This window comes from Ctenocephalides felis, unplaced genomic scaffold (genome assembly GCF_003426905.1).
Source record: "Ctenocephalides felis isolate EL2017-DRISC unplaced genomic scaffold, ASM342690v1 CF-g0.4_SCAFFOLD_00060, whole genome shotgun sequence".
NCBI lineage: Eukaryota > Metazoa > Arthropoda > Insecta > Siphonaptera > Pulicidae > Ctenocephalides > Ctenocephalides felis.
This window is the reverse complement of record NW_020536214.1, coordinates 19,696-35,971: the sequence shown is the minus strand read 5'-3', so window position 1 is coordinate 35,971 and position 16,276 is coordinate 19,696. Positions and strand designations below refer to the sequence as shown.

Genomic DNA, 16,276 nt, shown 5'->3' with positions numbered 1-16,276 from the left:
TTGTAGGCTTGTATAACCGGGTTATGCAAGACTAATTGACAAATATTGATAATTAAGATTTTAAAATTCAATCAACAGATGTATTAACTTAAAATTTATTTTTATTTTTAAATTTTATGTAATACAGTAAAAAATTTATAAAAAATCGACATCGGATAATAACGTTCTATCGCGAAACCGTAGGTGGCCTGCGGCCTAAAAACGTTTGGAAACCTATGATTCCTATCCTAGACAATAACAGATCTATGTCTACCAATAAATATGCTTATTTATCTATGGTGGTGCCCATGTTTACTTATCTATGGTGGTGCTGCAACGGATGCAACTTGTAGCCATCTTCAGATTATGTCATTTGTTATAAATTGTCTGATGTTTGCTTTGTAACGTTTGCTTATTTAAATTTATTTATTTGGTCGGGAAAGTCGTATGCGTTTAGTAATAATTTGGTGACTTTATTAACATGTGTTTGTGATGAAGCACTACGCAATTTTGTGCCTAGAAGTTTTATCATAAATTAAATGATTTACCATATTTGTAATATGTGATGAAAGGTTAATAAATTTGGCTATGTTTCAAAATGGATCCTAAGGTCAGTCATCTAATATTTACTATTAAATATAATATAAATTAAGTAAGAATACATTTAAAATATTTATTTGCATAAGTACATATTAACTCTAAAATTATTAAAATACATTAACAAACATTTGGATTGCATCACAGATCATAAACAATTAATAATATTAAAATAAGTTTATATATAATATGGGGATAGAAACTATTTTTCATTATCATTAGGTAAAGGTTCTTTAATATTAGTTTCATTTCCAAGCATTTGCTGTATCTGGGTCAAAGACTTTCCCTTAGTTTCAGGAACAAAGAAATATATGTAAAGAACTCCAACTATACACAAACTACCAAATACCCAGAAAGGAATATCTTCACGTACTAAATTAAATGTTTTTGTTACAATAAATGCTAAAACCCAATTAAACGTAGCAGATATTGAACCAGCCACTCCTTTAATACCGGGTGGAAATAATTCACCTATGATCATCCAAGGAATGGGCCCAAAGCCCAAGGAGAATGCAGCTATGAAAACACATAAAGAGAATAAAGGAAGCCATGATAAAGAACTAACTGTATCTTTATATTCGGGTTGTTTCGATAAATAAAAGTAAACACCCATTAATATACAACATACGGCCATTAGTGTCTCCGAAACTAATAGTAAAATTCTTCTTCCTAATCTATCTACAGTAAGTGTAGCAATAAAAGTGAAAATAATTTGCATCACACCAACAATTATTGACCCATCACTACCACTGATGCCAGAATTGGCATCTCTAAAAATGTTGGATGTATAAAAGATAATAGCATTTACACCACATACTTGCTGAAAAAACATTAGCATCATTGATATTGCTAAAGCTTTCTTTGCAGCAGTGGTAGTGAAAGCCTGCTTTATTGGCAGTTTATTTGCTACATTATTCTGATGCTCTAATTGCAAAGTTATTAGTTCTGAATCTACATCATATGCATCTCCCCGAAGTTTTCTTATAGAGTTTTTAGCCTCTTGATCTTTACCTCTTGAGACTAGATACATAGGTGTTTCTGGCATAAAGAAAAATACAGCCCCAAAGATTAAAGGAATGGCTCCACAAATTATGGATAGATAAAATACATTTACAGCAGATCCAATGGCATATACAAACAGTATACCAATTGTTATCATAAGTTGGAAGTAACTTCCTAAACTGCCTCTGATTTCCTTTTCTGCTATTTCACCAGTATAAATTGGAGCGGCCACACAAAATGCTCCTCCAGACACACCCACAATATATATCTACCAGCATATAGCATGCCTACATTGGTTGCCCATATTATCAAAGCCCAGCCTAAAGTGAAAGGAAACACTAAAAGCAACATAGCAAGTTTTCTTCCAAGTACGTCTATCAGAATTCCTATAGGTAAACAAATACAAGCAGCTCCAATAGTCATTAAAGAACCGATCCATCCATATTCGTCGTTGCTAACTGAAAACCCATATTCTTTCTCTATGGCATCTTTTGTAGCTGGTGAGGTCCAGCCAAGAATAGTACCAGCTGCCAATGCTCCTAGAGTAGCTAAAAATAAATTTGATGTTAGAACAAAAAGCTATTCCATTAAAAAATGATCTCGCAAAGCAAAATTCTCTAAAACTTTAAATCTTTCTTTAATCTTGAGAACAAAACATTCAAGGTAGTGTTGATATTTTTATATTCTTGTTTATCTTTGCATTTTGTTCATGAAAGCATATTCGAGGTAATTTAAAACATATTTTAAAAAAGTTGAACGCAGTTAAAATTATCAAAATATTCCAACCATGATCAGTCAAATTTTAGTTTGTGATACCACATTTCTTAATCAAGCTTCTCTTGTATTTTGAAATATATCTATATTTGTATTTACCTGAAAGTGCAGCAATGTACTGCGGTAACTTTTTACCTGGCCGAGGAGTGGGCGTATACCCTGCATCAGGCATGATAGGCTGAAATTACAAGTTGTATTAATTTATTATAAACTCGTTTATTTATGTAAATGATTGACTTATTATATATATATTAAATGTGGAGTCGACAATAAAATAGGAATACCATATAGCTGCCCGTGCCATATTCGGTACTCGGACCCGGTAAAAGTCTCTCGCTTTCATTTGAGCTATCCATCTTTATAAATTAATAAAAAATCACAAGATAAAATAAATATTTGTCAAAATTCTTTAGTCAAATTTGAAATATAAGTTTCGTAGAAAAATTACAAAACATTTATAAACACTGCATATGCATCATTGTTTAACAATAACTTTGTGCAACTACGCATAGTATTCGTGATTCAACAAGAAACGCAGTTGTCAAATGTATGCAAATTTTAAAACAAAACAAAGATTTTTTCCTCTTGTCAGTAAGATTGCAAAAGCGTATATTATTTTGTTAGATGTCGCTGATATTTTATTAACTTCCAGGAGGAGAGTCTTTTTTCGTCAGAAAATTCTCTTTTAACTTTGCTTTCTCGACGCTTTAAGTAATTCTGAATCGTTTGATACCTAAATTGAAAATATACTATCTGCGCGTATGATCCAAAATTAGGCTCTTCGTCGGCATTTTCTGAAAAACGGCTGCACCAATTTCAATAATTTAAAAGCCAGTCGATGAAACGCGACAATCGGCCAAGCCGCTTCTATAATAATTGGCAAAAAAGTGTAATTTTTTTTCTCCATGTTCTTTCAAAAAGTTTTGAAACGATTTTGAAACGTTCTAAGTAACGTTTGTTCGTAAAATATCAGTTGGAAAGTAGTGAAAACGTTTTTATATCGATTTTGAAGATACTCTATATATCGATCCCAAAGTGGCCCATATGGAAAAACTGACCCCTATGGGGTCCATGACAACTTTTAAGGGGTCCTGAAAAGTATCAGTTGGAAATCATTAAGCGTTTTTATACCGATTTTAAAAAGACTCTATATGATGATTTCAAGGTCTAAAATTCTGAACCATCGATTCCCAAAGTGGCCCATATGGTCCCTTAGGGATTCATGACAACTTTCAAGGGGTCCATTTTAGCGAAAAGAAATTTTCGAGATCCACGATAGTGGACCAAAACACACCTTGTTAATAACAATTTTTTATTATTATTTCAAAATCAATCAATGTCTATAAACTAGTATTTGTATCTTTACTTTGAATGTACTAACTAAACGTTAGTACAGATAGAAATTTGTGAAAAAAATCGATTTCGGCTAAATAGGTGGTCCATAGCAAAGCCAAGGGGTCCACGACACATACAAGTTTGGAAACCTGTGTTCTAAGCGAACATCCTAAAATATTATGGGTCTAAAAATTTATCTAAGTTTGGGTCAATTCTCATTAATTAAATCGTTCCTCAAGGCAAAATGCCACATGCACCTAATTTTTGTCACTTGTTTTGCACTAAAAATAAGTGAGAAGTTTTCATTTTTACTTCTGTTTAAAATTAATGTTATACTTGCTTGAATACAATTAATTGTATATTATATAAATTTATATAAAGATAATATGAGGTTTCTCAAAATCAATTATACAATCAATTAAATCATTATATTTTCACACAACGTATGTAAATAAAAATTCGAATATTTTTCAATCAATATTTGAGAGCTATCATTTTTTTAAAGAACACTTAAGTAATGTTTTTATTTACTTGATTACTATAAATATAACTCATGACATCATATTCGAAAAGTAATAATTTTGGAATTGAGAAACAAAACCTCTAACAACGCTCTCACAAAAATTATTGCTAACGCGTTTATATGGTCAGTTTTTTTTTAAATTTATATTATATATATTTCAAGATAGATATGATTAAAGACAATGAGTTTTCTATATCATTAAATCTTTACCTTATTTCACAAATTTATGTTATGTATTAGATAAGATGAAAGAAAATGATTTTTTTAAAGCTTATCATTTTTCAAAACAACGTTCTAATTACTATTAACGTTTAAATCTTTTGCTTGTTTTATATAAATTTATAATGTATTTTAAGCGACTAGTGGCGCGCATGGCATCGTGCCTTAAGGCAAATTGCTGGAACTTCCCGTACCAAAAATTATTATTTTTTTAAAAGCGATTAACATTTTTGAAAAAATTTTACTTCAAAAAAATTAGATTTTTGAGAAACTATAAATTCGACAAAAAATTACTTTTGTTTGAACAAAAAAATTGTTTGAAAAAAAAAAGTTTTCTTTATTTTGGCATAGTTTGGAAATTCTGAACTTTTTCTCAAAGCAATCGTACTGCTTTAACTGCATAGAGATAAAATGTCAAAGCGCGTAAGCGCTGCGTCGCCATCTACCGGATAAACATTGGTACGGAACCCACAGGAATGTAAACAAAATTCATACTTATTGTTAAAATCTCTATAAAATATCTGATCATTTGATGTGCATATGTCTAATGATCTTTTTTGACCGCCAAATGGCTTTTTGTTTTACTATTTTCATTAGATCTCCGAAACCGCTAGACCTGCCTTCATGAAAATTTGATCCATAAATCTTGTCAATATAAGTAAAATGTTTTTTGATTTTTTAAAATCGAACGCTCCGTTCTCTTAAAAACCGTGTTACCGTTTTTGGCACTTTTTGCCCCGTATCTTCGGAACAGCTAACCCTGCCTGCACCAAAAACTAATCAGCACGTCTCCTTATAAGTACAAATCGAATGTTTTTTAAATTATTTAAATCGGTTGATCGGTGTCCCCGAAATCGTCGACGAAAATTTGTATCCGCACACACACACACGCACACTCACATACATCCATTTTTTCTAAGGTATGCCAAAATATTCAGAAATCTCTTTGAAACGTCGAGAAATGCAAAAATTTTCATTTTCGATTTTTTTGCGATTACTATAACTTACCCTACGGGAAGTTAAAAATATCAAATGAAATGATTTTTTGAAGATGATCATTCTTGAAAACAAGGTTCCTTAAAGTTTGTTTTAAATCTGATCTCATTTTCCCATTTAGGTAATATTTTCAAAAACTAGTACTGATGGTTTCCAAGGAGTTATATTAAACTTGCAGTATAAATATATTAAAATTGTACCAACTGTTGTATATATTTTATTATACACTCAATTAACGACTTCGATTTCGATTTTAAACATTAAAATGTATACAACAAACAAAATACTCACAATTTGATGTATATTCACAGTGTTATCACACACACTTAAAAAATCACTACTTTTCAGTTTTTTTCCAACACCTCTTCAAAACTGTCAGCAAAATTTCCAAATTGGAATCAATCAATAATCAGTTAAAAAAAATAATATAAATATCACGTTTTTCTCATTGCTGCCTGGACAATGTACGCTTGATACAGGTGAATAAGAATATTCGCTGATTTTTGTCACCACCGGCTCAACGTGCGTTCCGGTCAGGACTGATACGTGGAGAATTGTTCGTGACTAATGAACTGTGTTCCGTAAGAACGACTTTGGTGCATGGAACAAATTTTACTTGATAATTGAACGTGATAGTGTTATCATAAATTTTTTCAGTAAGAGCACTTTTACAGATGATTTTATCAATGATTGCAACTTTGAATCCGTTCAAATGGGCTTATGCAGAAGCCCTACGAGTTTCCAATCAGAATATACTTGGAAGTAGTCATAAGTCTTAAGAGATTCTTATTTGATATATATTTTTTCCTTTTAATTTCAATGTCAGTTACAACTGATAAATAACATATAGTTATATTAGATAAGAATTAGAAACAAAATATAAAACAAAATAAAGGACAATATATCTGTTGAAATGATATACATATGATGATAATTTAATATAATATAATATAAAATAAAAAGCAAATAATGATAATAAATAAAATATTAAAATTTTTGAATAATAGAAATAATATTAGAAAAACAATAAAAATAATAATTAACAAACAATCATACATATAATAAAAGAACAATATTAATAATAATAATAATAATAAAATACTAATGTTAACATTCGTTATTAAGTAAATTATAATCCATTATAATCTACTAGAATGATAAAGAATTTTCAATCATTCTCATTAGTAAAATCGTGAAATTGAAACAGTTTTCAAAAATTATCTTTGAATAAATAAGTGAAATTAAAATAACCCATATGAGAGGCAATATAATTTCTTTCTTAGTTTTTCATATAAAAAAATTGTTGTGCTACGTTCGTTATATAAAATTTTCTAAATGCAATCTTAGTATCTTATTGTTACATATTTTGAAAAATCATTACATACTTTATTTTTAAAAATGTGTTTGTAAAAAAGCAAGACGCCTCGAATGGACCGTTTTAAATAGAAAACTGTTGTGTATGGCATCGTGCCTTATGGCAAATTGCTGGAACTTTCCGTACCGTAACAAAATATTTTGAGAGATGTTAAATGTTTTGAAATAGATTATTATAAATACTATAACATTGTCGAATATTTATAAGAAATATATAAACTGAATTACAAAGTTAAAATTATTTATTTGAAGAATATTAGTGAGCTTTAGAACTTTAGCAAGAATTAAAATTAAAATCTGAAATATTTTCGATATACAAAAAAAAATGATATATATTTTTTTTCAAGAGCAATTATTTTGTCAAAACAAGTGGAAAGTTTTTCGAATCATTCAAATCGGATGCTTAGTTCTCTCAAAAACTGCCATTTCTTTGCACAATTAGCTTGGTATCTCTAAAACGGCTGCCTTTACTAAAAACTAAACACAACTTCTCCTAATCATTACAAATTGAATGTTTTTGGATTATTCAAATCGAATATTCCGTTCTCTCAAAACCGCGATTTCTATTTTCTGAACTTTATGCTCCATATCTCCGAAACGGCCGGACCTGCCTTTGCCAAAAACTAATCATCACATATCTCTATCAATAGGAATCGATTTGGTTTTTGAAATAAAATCGGTTGATCCGTGCGCCCGAAAACGTGGACGAAAAATGGCGGACATACAAAACACACACATATCAATTTTTTCTGAGGAATATGCCAAAATGTTCAGAAACCTCTAAAACGTGAAGGTATACAAAAAATTTCATTTGCGATTTTATAACTTATCTTACGGGAAGTTAATAAACAAATATATTCATCTACAATTCGAAGTGAAAATATATATCATTTTTGCATAATTTTTAGGTAGATATACTAGTGTGTTCAAAAAAGCAAAATTCTTCTAAATTTTAGAATTAAACTCATTTTTTATTGACTAACAGCAATAAAACTTAGATTGGAAAAAATCATATTTTGTAATTATTTAGAATTTTCTATTAATATTTTTAATTGGAGAGTTAAAATACCTGTCTGTGATAGATCTTATAATCAGAAATGAAAAAAGAAGCTTTTAAAAGTTGTTTCTCTTATGAAAACCTTGATCCCCTACTGAATCAGGATTTAAAATTTTAAAACATTATTTATTCAGATAAAATGCCATTTAACTTACCCGCCACATTTTAATTTTTTTTAATAATAATAATAATATACATTGTAAGATCTTACTGGCCTTGTTCGGTTCCTCAATGGACGTAACTTCAACTTAAATCGTTGAAAGTAGTCTGATCGTATAAATAAGTAGACAAATATAATTACAAAAAATAAAATATAATTGGGAAAGTATGATTTTATCTTTCATAATTGTCTGAGAATTCAATAAATTGCTAAGTCTTCACTTTTACTAAAATTTACTCACACATATACTATAAATTAGATAATAAATGCAGATAATAAAAATGTTATGATATATGGTTTAGTATTATATGATATAATGCAAATATATAATTCTATATTTGTAAAGAACTAGAATCTGCAATTTCATATTTTGCATTTTTATTAACTTCAAATAAAAAAATTCCAAGAAAATTCTTACCTATGTTTGAGTTTTAATAATGCATTTTTTTAAATACTAAAAGTTATTTCTGTTCAATTGTTTCTGCAGTACAACTTGTTTTAAGAATAATATTTGTGTTGTGTGGGAATTTTATGCAAAATTGTTATACTGCATAAAAGTTAGATATATAAAATATTCCAAGCTGTTATTCTTAATAATTTTTCTTGGTATAATAAAAAATTATGTAATAGATGCATAACGCGCATACAACTTGATCATTATTATATTTTATTAATTATATAATTATAATAATTTTTCAATATAGACTATAATATTTGTAATTAAATAAAAACGTTATTATTAAAGGGTTACCCGATTAGGTTAACCTGAATTGCAAGAATTTTATATTAAAAATTGAATCTTGACCTAGAGAAGGTCTGATTATTATTGTTACTTGAACCATTTAATCATCTGGATTTTTAATTAAACCTGAGTGTTTTGCAAATAAACCTTTTGATAACACTTGCCTTTGAAACCTTGATATTATTATTGAATGAGATTGTGCAAATGTTTTTATATATTATTTAATTCGTGCATCAATGATTATTGATCAATGATCATTGCTTTTGCTATATCATGTTACAACCTATACTTTAAAAGAATAATATCTTCGATTCCGGAACTACGGTAATTAAAATGTAAAAAAGTTATTTCCCTGATTTTGATATTTTTCTTTAAAAATAAATGATTATATTCAACGTAGATATATTTTATTGCAGTTTCATGTTATAACAATTTCATTAATTTATAAATTGCAAAATGATTTTTGTTTCTTCTCCAACTTAATGCTTCTTTTTCCTTTCTTAGTGGTCGATCTATTTTTTATACTTTATTTTTAATGCTTTATATAAAAAAGAAAACCTGAAAAGTTTTTTTTCTTAGTCGATTATCTGTTTATATTTATTAGTTTTTTTTTAATTTATAGGTCTCCTCCGTTGATTAGCCATTGCTGTATCAATATAAAAATGATAAATAAATTCATCACATAGATATAGGACAACCGTATGGGTTGCCATCTATGGCAAAGCCACTCCGTTCAAGAATTTGCGGTGAGTTTTGACTGCTTTTAAAAATAAAAAAAAAAGTTAAAAAAAAAAGAATTTATGATTATCATAAATATATCATTGGTCGGCTTAATTTTAGCTTGATAATAATAAATTTTTAACAAAATCCTCAAACGATATACTTAAGTACTCGAATGAAATGGAATGCGGAAAAAGTAACGAACTATAAATAAAAGAAGTGAAACAAGTTATTTTACTTATATACTAACAAGTACAATATATATCATATCACATTAAATACTTCAAGGCAAAGTAGAAAGTAAAAGAATTGTCGATCGTCAGCGAATATCTTTAACCTGCAACAACTCTCAGTATCAGACAATTATATCAGACTGCAAAAAATTGCATCGGTTCCACAGACCCAAGACCATTTTAAAATAAAAAGATCAAAACTATCCAAATTTTGCCATTTAAGGTACATTTGAAAAATGTCAAAAGTCAACGGTTCACCGCATATTCAAATTGAAAACTGGTTTAATTGCAAATGACATGCAACGAGTATGTTTTCAAAGATTTCGTTTTAATCTTTATGATACCGGAATTATCTTTTGATATAGCTGCGCAAAAGTGGGCTCGATTCAGGTTTGGACAACTTTGCAGATGCATTTTTAGTTTGTAGTGGGGTACTTAATTTTGCATTCTGTAAAGTAGCATAATTTTACAGATAAATAATAATAATGAAGTTAATTTTGAGTTATTAACTTCCCGTAGGGTAAGTTTATAGTAATCGCAAAAAAATCGAAAATGAAAATTTTTATATATCTTTACGTTTCAAAGGTTTCTGAACATTTTGGCATACCTTAGAAAAATGGATGTATGTGTGTGTGTGTGTGTGTGTGTGTGTGTGTGTGTATGTGTGTGTGTATGTATGTACGTGTGTGTATGTATGTGCGGATACAAATTTTCGTCGACGATTTCAGGAACACGGATCAACCGATTTGAATAATTCAAAAAACATTCGATTCGTATTGATAAGGAGACGTGCTGATTAGTTTTTGGCGAAGGCAGGTCTAGCCGTTCCAAAGATACGGGCAAAAAGTGCCGAAAACGGTAACTCAGTTTTTAAGAGAACGGATCGTCCGATTTGAATAATTCAAAAAACATTTCACTTGTATTGACAAGATGAAAAATCGATAAAATTTTCATGAAGGTAGGTCTAGCGGTTTCGGAGATATGGAGGAAAAAGTTAAAAATGAGCCATTTGGCGGTCAAAAATGATCATTAGACATATGCACATCAAATTATCAGATATTTTATAGAGATTTTAACAATAAGTATACATTTTGTCAACATTCCTATGGGTTCCGTACCAATGCTTATGCGTTAGACAGCGACGCGGCGCTTACGCGCTTTATATTTTGTGCCTATGCAGTTAAAGCAGTACGATGCTTTGAAAAAAAGTTCAGATCTTCCACAATATGTCAAAATAAATAATTTTTTTTTTTCAAAAAAAAAAAAAATTAAAAAAAAATTTTTCTTTTAAAAAATTTTTTTTTTCAAAAAAAGTTATTTTTTGTCCAATTTATAGTTTCCCAAAATCTTATTTTTTCAAAGTAATTTTTTTTTCAAAAATGTTAATCGTTTTTAAAAAATTATAATTTTTGGTACGGGAAGTTCCAGCAATTTGCCTTAAGGCACGATGCCTTAATTGCCTTAAGACAGAATTCCACTTACAGCTAGTTATGCTATAATAGTTGGTTTGTTTTAGAAAGAATGTCCGTATTGGGCAGTGTGAAAGATGTCAATAGACATCTCTCTAATGCAGTGGTCGGGGAACTTTTGGAACCGTTACCCCAAAATGTTTTTGTGCAACCGCTCATACCCACAAAAAAAAAATAACTAAAAGAGCCTATAATTGGAATCTATTTGCAACAAATTTTTGTATAACCTGCCATAACCCGCAGATTAACGGTTTGCTACATTGTTCGTTACTTCTAAACTTTGAAAAGGCTGAAACAAAGGGTTTGAAAAAACAATAAGTAAAAATTATATTCATTATAAATAAATATATTTTTCATGAAAATCCTACTAACACATGAATAAACTAGTGGTGTATGGTATCATGCGTTAAGGCAAATTGCTGGAACTTTACGCACCGTGACGAAATTTTCGAGGAATTTTAAATGTTTCCAATTAGATTATTATAAATACTGTAACATTGTATAACATTTATAAGATATATATAAGCTGAATCACAAATTAAAAAAAAAAATTTATTCGAAGAATATAAGTGAGCTTTAGGACTATAGCCAGAATCACAATTAAAATCTGAATTATTTTCGATATGCAAAGAAATATTTTTTGAAATATTTTTCTTTCCCAAAAGTAATTGTTTTGTCAACATAAACAGCAAGTTTTTTTAATCATTCCAATCAGATGCTTAGTTCGCTCAAAAACTGCCATTTTTGTACATTTAGCTCTGCATCTTCGAAATGGACATGCCTTTGGCACATGCCTTCATTTTTAAGAGTCTATACTCAATTTAAAATATTTTCGCGTGAGAGCCCACCTTACTTCTGTATAATAAGAAGGTAAGTCTCAGCTTCACCACGCAAAATATTTAGTTTGTTTTAATGCAAAAACTTCAATTTTTTTGCTAATGCAGAGATTCTTTTCGGTAGTAGGTTTTACTGAAGCTGATTTAGTGCTTTGCAAATATATACTTTTTACCCCCAAAAATTCCACTTTTACCCCATTTGGGGTAATTTACCCGGTTCCCCGACCACTGCTCTAATGATTTTATTATTGGATCTGCTTTTTAGCGGAGCATATATATTATATAAATACTAAATTACCCGACAAACCGTTATCCTATACCACGTCTTCAATTCAAAAGTTCCAATTTTTTTAATGGACCGTCCTATACTTTTTGATATCCTATTTAATGCCCTTCCTTTGTGATTTCTTTATGGTCTAAGCATAAGCAGTATAAGAAATTCAGAAAAAATAATATAGTATCTGCGGTAAAAGAACAATATTACACTTGATTTTTCCACACAACATAATTGCTTCAATAATTTAGTTTATAATTTTCATAATTTTGTACGATACATTCATTGCCCTTTAGCAATTACAATTTATAAATACATTTTTTTTTACTAATAATTTAATAAACATTATTGTTTATGTTCAAATCTTAGGTGAATTGATTTGTAAAATCTATTTCACTTGATTACTCTTCAATCTAAGATCAACTTGCTAAATATTGTTGAATGCATCATATAGATTACCATGTGATCATTACTGAATTGAATAGGATTTGAACCTTTTATTTCGTTGCACAATGCGATGAACATTACTTTAGGAAAAGTGTTGAGGAAGCGATCACGTGAGTGATTTCCAAGGATTTTTGGAATTCCCCCCCCCTTGGTGATACATGGTGTGATTTAAAATCACCTCTCCATCATGTGCATTTTAAGTACCTAGACAAATCGTAAAATATTTGTTTTTTTTTAATTTTGAATTTTTTTTCTAAATAGAAGTAAAAAATAATTACATCTGATATTACTAGACTCTTCTCCCCTCACGTGAAACTTTGTGATTTTTTGTCAAACCCTTTCTCCCCCTTTAATGCTCACTTGATTAATAGAAGCCCCCTGAATATCAATTCGTTTTATAATTACATTAATTTTTGTAGCCTATTATATTTCGAAATTTGTCTTAGTTAGACCATGAACCCATGACTACTCTATGTCTCATTAAATTCGTCGATAAAATAACAATTGGCGGACCCATTAATCTGTCCCGAAATACGTAACACAATTTTATAGACATTTTTTAACAGTTTTTGAATTTGAAAAAATGATTTTTAAAATCAATTCAATTTTTTGCGAAAACGTTGACGAAAACTTTTCCACTTAGTGCTAATTACAAAGAAACCGCTGGGCCGATCTTGGCGTAAAACTAATCAATGTGAGCCCTTATAGAGTTTCATTAATTGGCTTTTGAATTGTTGCAAATTAGCGGAAGTTTTAAAGAAAACTTCGACGAAAGATCAAAATTTGGCTCACACGCCTACATACCTTTTTTAGTTTTGATGTCAAACGCTTCAGAATGACTACAAAACATATAGCAAATCGGTTTTTTTGGCAAAAAATATAAAACTTCACCTTCGGGAAGTTAAAAGTGCAAGTAAGCTGAATTGAAATTTGTTTATTAGAGTATGAAACATCTCCGGAACCAATTGTGTGCACGTCCTATTCGTGATATGAATTTAATCAATATAAACTTGATTGTGACTTCCTTTTGCAGTGATCTTGAGGCATTTTCGATTATATCTTATAACTAATTAAGAAATAACACATGGACATTCAGCAACATCTAAGAATCTCTTGTTATGCAAAAACTAATTGTTTGCTATATTGCTTCTTATTAGATGTCTGCAAAATGTGATGTTTTTTCATGCAAAATTTATTTTTTTGCAAATAAGTTAATTTATTCATGGAACTTCGTTTTGCTATGATTAAAAGAATTAAATGCATTCGAAGCAGACTTATTATCTTTGTATATTTATTTTTACTTGAAGAAAATCAAACTTATTGTAGAAATTAAATCACCATTAACAATTTTGAAACTTTGATGCAAAGTAGTAAAAAAAATCAAGAATTGAAACAAATCTTGAATGAAATTTTAAATTGAATTTTATCATGCATTATGTTGCATTTCAGCAATTTATGTTTTATATAAACTAAAGTGAAATTTAAAAGTCCCCGTAGTTATGGATTTTATAACAATTCAACGAAAATGTGTGGATTGGTCTTGCAAACAGGTACACAAAGATGTGCAAATTGAAAATTCAAAAAATAATATTATTGCAATCAAAAATGATAAATGATAATAAGAAACCCTTGCAAAAATTTCGTACATATTTACAATGCACCCATATTATATTATTATTGATATTTATGCAGCCAATGCTTGACGCATTTTTATAAAAAAAATAAACAGTATAATTATTAATTATATTTTATAAGCTAAAATTTGTATATATTTTTATTCCTTTAAATAACAATCAAGATACTGCTAGCAATGACGTTAATAATATAGAACATGAATAAATACAGTAATAAAAAAAAATTTTTTAAAAATAAATTAATATATATACACCAGGAAAAAATCTTCGAAATATAAAAATTAATTGAGAACAGAGTTGTTGTCAAAAAATAGTTTCAAAATATGCTATATTTTGAAGCACTTCTCTTGTATATATTATTCTATTTATTGCACATATCATTTCGTTGTTACTGCATTTATTTAATTTTTTATATTATTATATTTCAGCTGAATGATGACACACATTTAGTACCGAAACCAATATAAATAAATAGTTATATTGTTTAACTATTATTTTGTTTCTGCATTGGCTGCAGAAATATGAATAATAAATATCAACTTCTAAAAAACTATCAAGAAATATGTATCCTTATGTATTTTTTGATAATCCATCATCGTCATTTAATTTTTAATTTTGTTGTATGAATATCCATCCAAGTCTAATCTTTACTATAAAAGAACATAAACAGAAAATTATCAGAATTTAAATTAGACGAATAAAAAACCGGCTTGTAATTCCACATAATCGCGCTTCGCAATTTAATGAAATCTTTCTTGTAAACATTATTAGTATGCATTACAATTTTTATTGCACTTTGCGAGGGCTTTACCGTCAATTATTACGTTTTAGCAATAAAGATATTAAATTTTAGGAGTTTATTTTAATGAATTTGATTCGGTATAAAACAAGGTATCATCACTTTTCGAACACACTTTGTGCGATTAATTTAAGATATATTTAGAGCTAGCATGAATTTATACTATGTATCTGATTCAGATTAAGTAATTTTTGAAATATTTGTATTTTAAAATTTATATAAAACACTTTCTGACATTATTATTAACGTAGAAATATAAATTGTCACATGTTTTTTAAAATTGCGATTTAAAATAAAATATAGGCACTTTTAAAATTGAATTTCGTGGCTTATAGTGACCTATGTTGGTATACTTTAGAAATATAAGCATATAGGCTCAAAAAACATCCAATGATTTTGACAATAAGTAAAATTTTGTAACTACTAGTAATTTGTTTTGAAACACAATACCATAAACCGTTATGATAAGAAGTATTGCCCCCTTGACTAGCTTGATATCAAGCAGTGATGTTATAAGATTGCAATTATATTGACATTTTTGAAAAAAAATTTCTTTGAAAAAATTAGATTTTGAGAGAAACTATAAACTTTTGACAAAGTTATTGAAAAATAATTCTAGTTAATAAACCTTGCATACAGGTTTATGATACAAATCCTAAAATTTACTAATAAACTTTTTTTATTGACTTTTTAATGATGTTTATAGGCAGCAACTCAGACGGTTGTCCTATCTCTATGTGCTGAATTTATTATACCAATTTCTGTAATACAAATTTTAGACAAATTTTTATTTATGCAGCAATTTCGAGTATGAGCTATTTATTACTTGGAGGAAACATATTGCTATAATATATTTTCGAGTGAAAACAGAAACTTACTGCTGCTTGACATCAGGCTGTCCGAGATGGGTATCAAACTGAAACCTCTGATTCAAAATTCATAGCTCTAACTACTAAACAACGGGAAAGCAACTAGTATAACATACAAATATTGCTTTGACGAAAGAAAATCTTACCGTTAGTTTCCACATTTGCCTGACCAGATAAGCTTTCTGTATTTTATTTTTTGAAATCCTACCACGCACTACATTATTTTTTTACTGTTCA

The 16,276-nt window shown here is 28.8% G+C and overlaps 2 pseudogenes; one reads left to right on the top strand and one right to left on the bottom strand.

Moving 5' to 3' along the window:
* Window positions 1–530: 530 nt before the first annotated feature.
* The window catches only part of LOC113366917, an 18,448-nt pseudogene continuing 2,702 nt past the window's right edge, over window positions 531–16,276 (top strand).
* On the bottom strand, window positions 747–2,867 carry LOC113366520 (annotated as a pseudogene).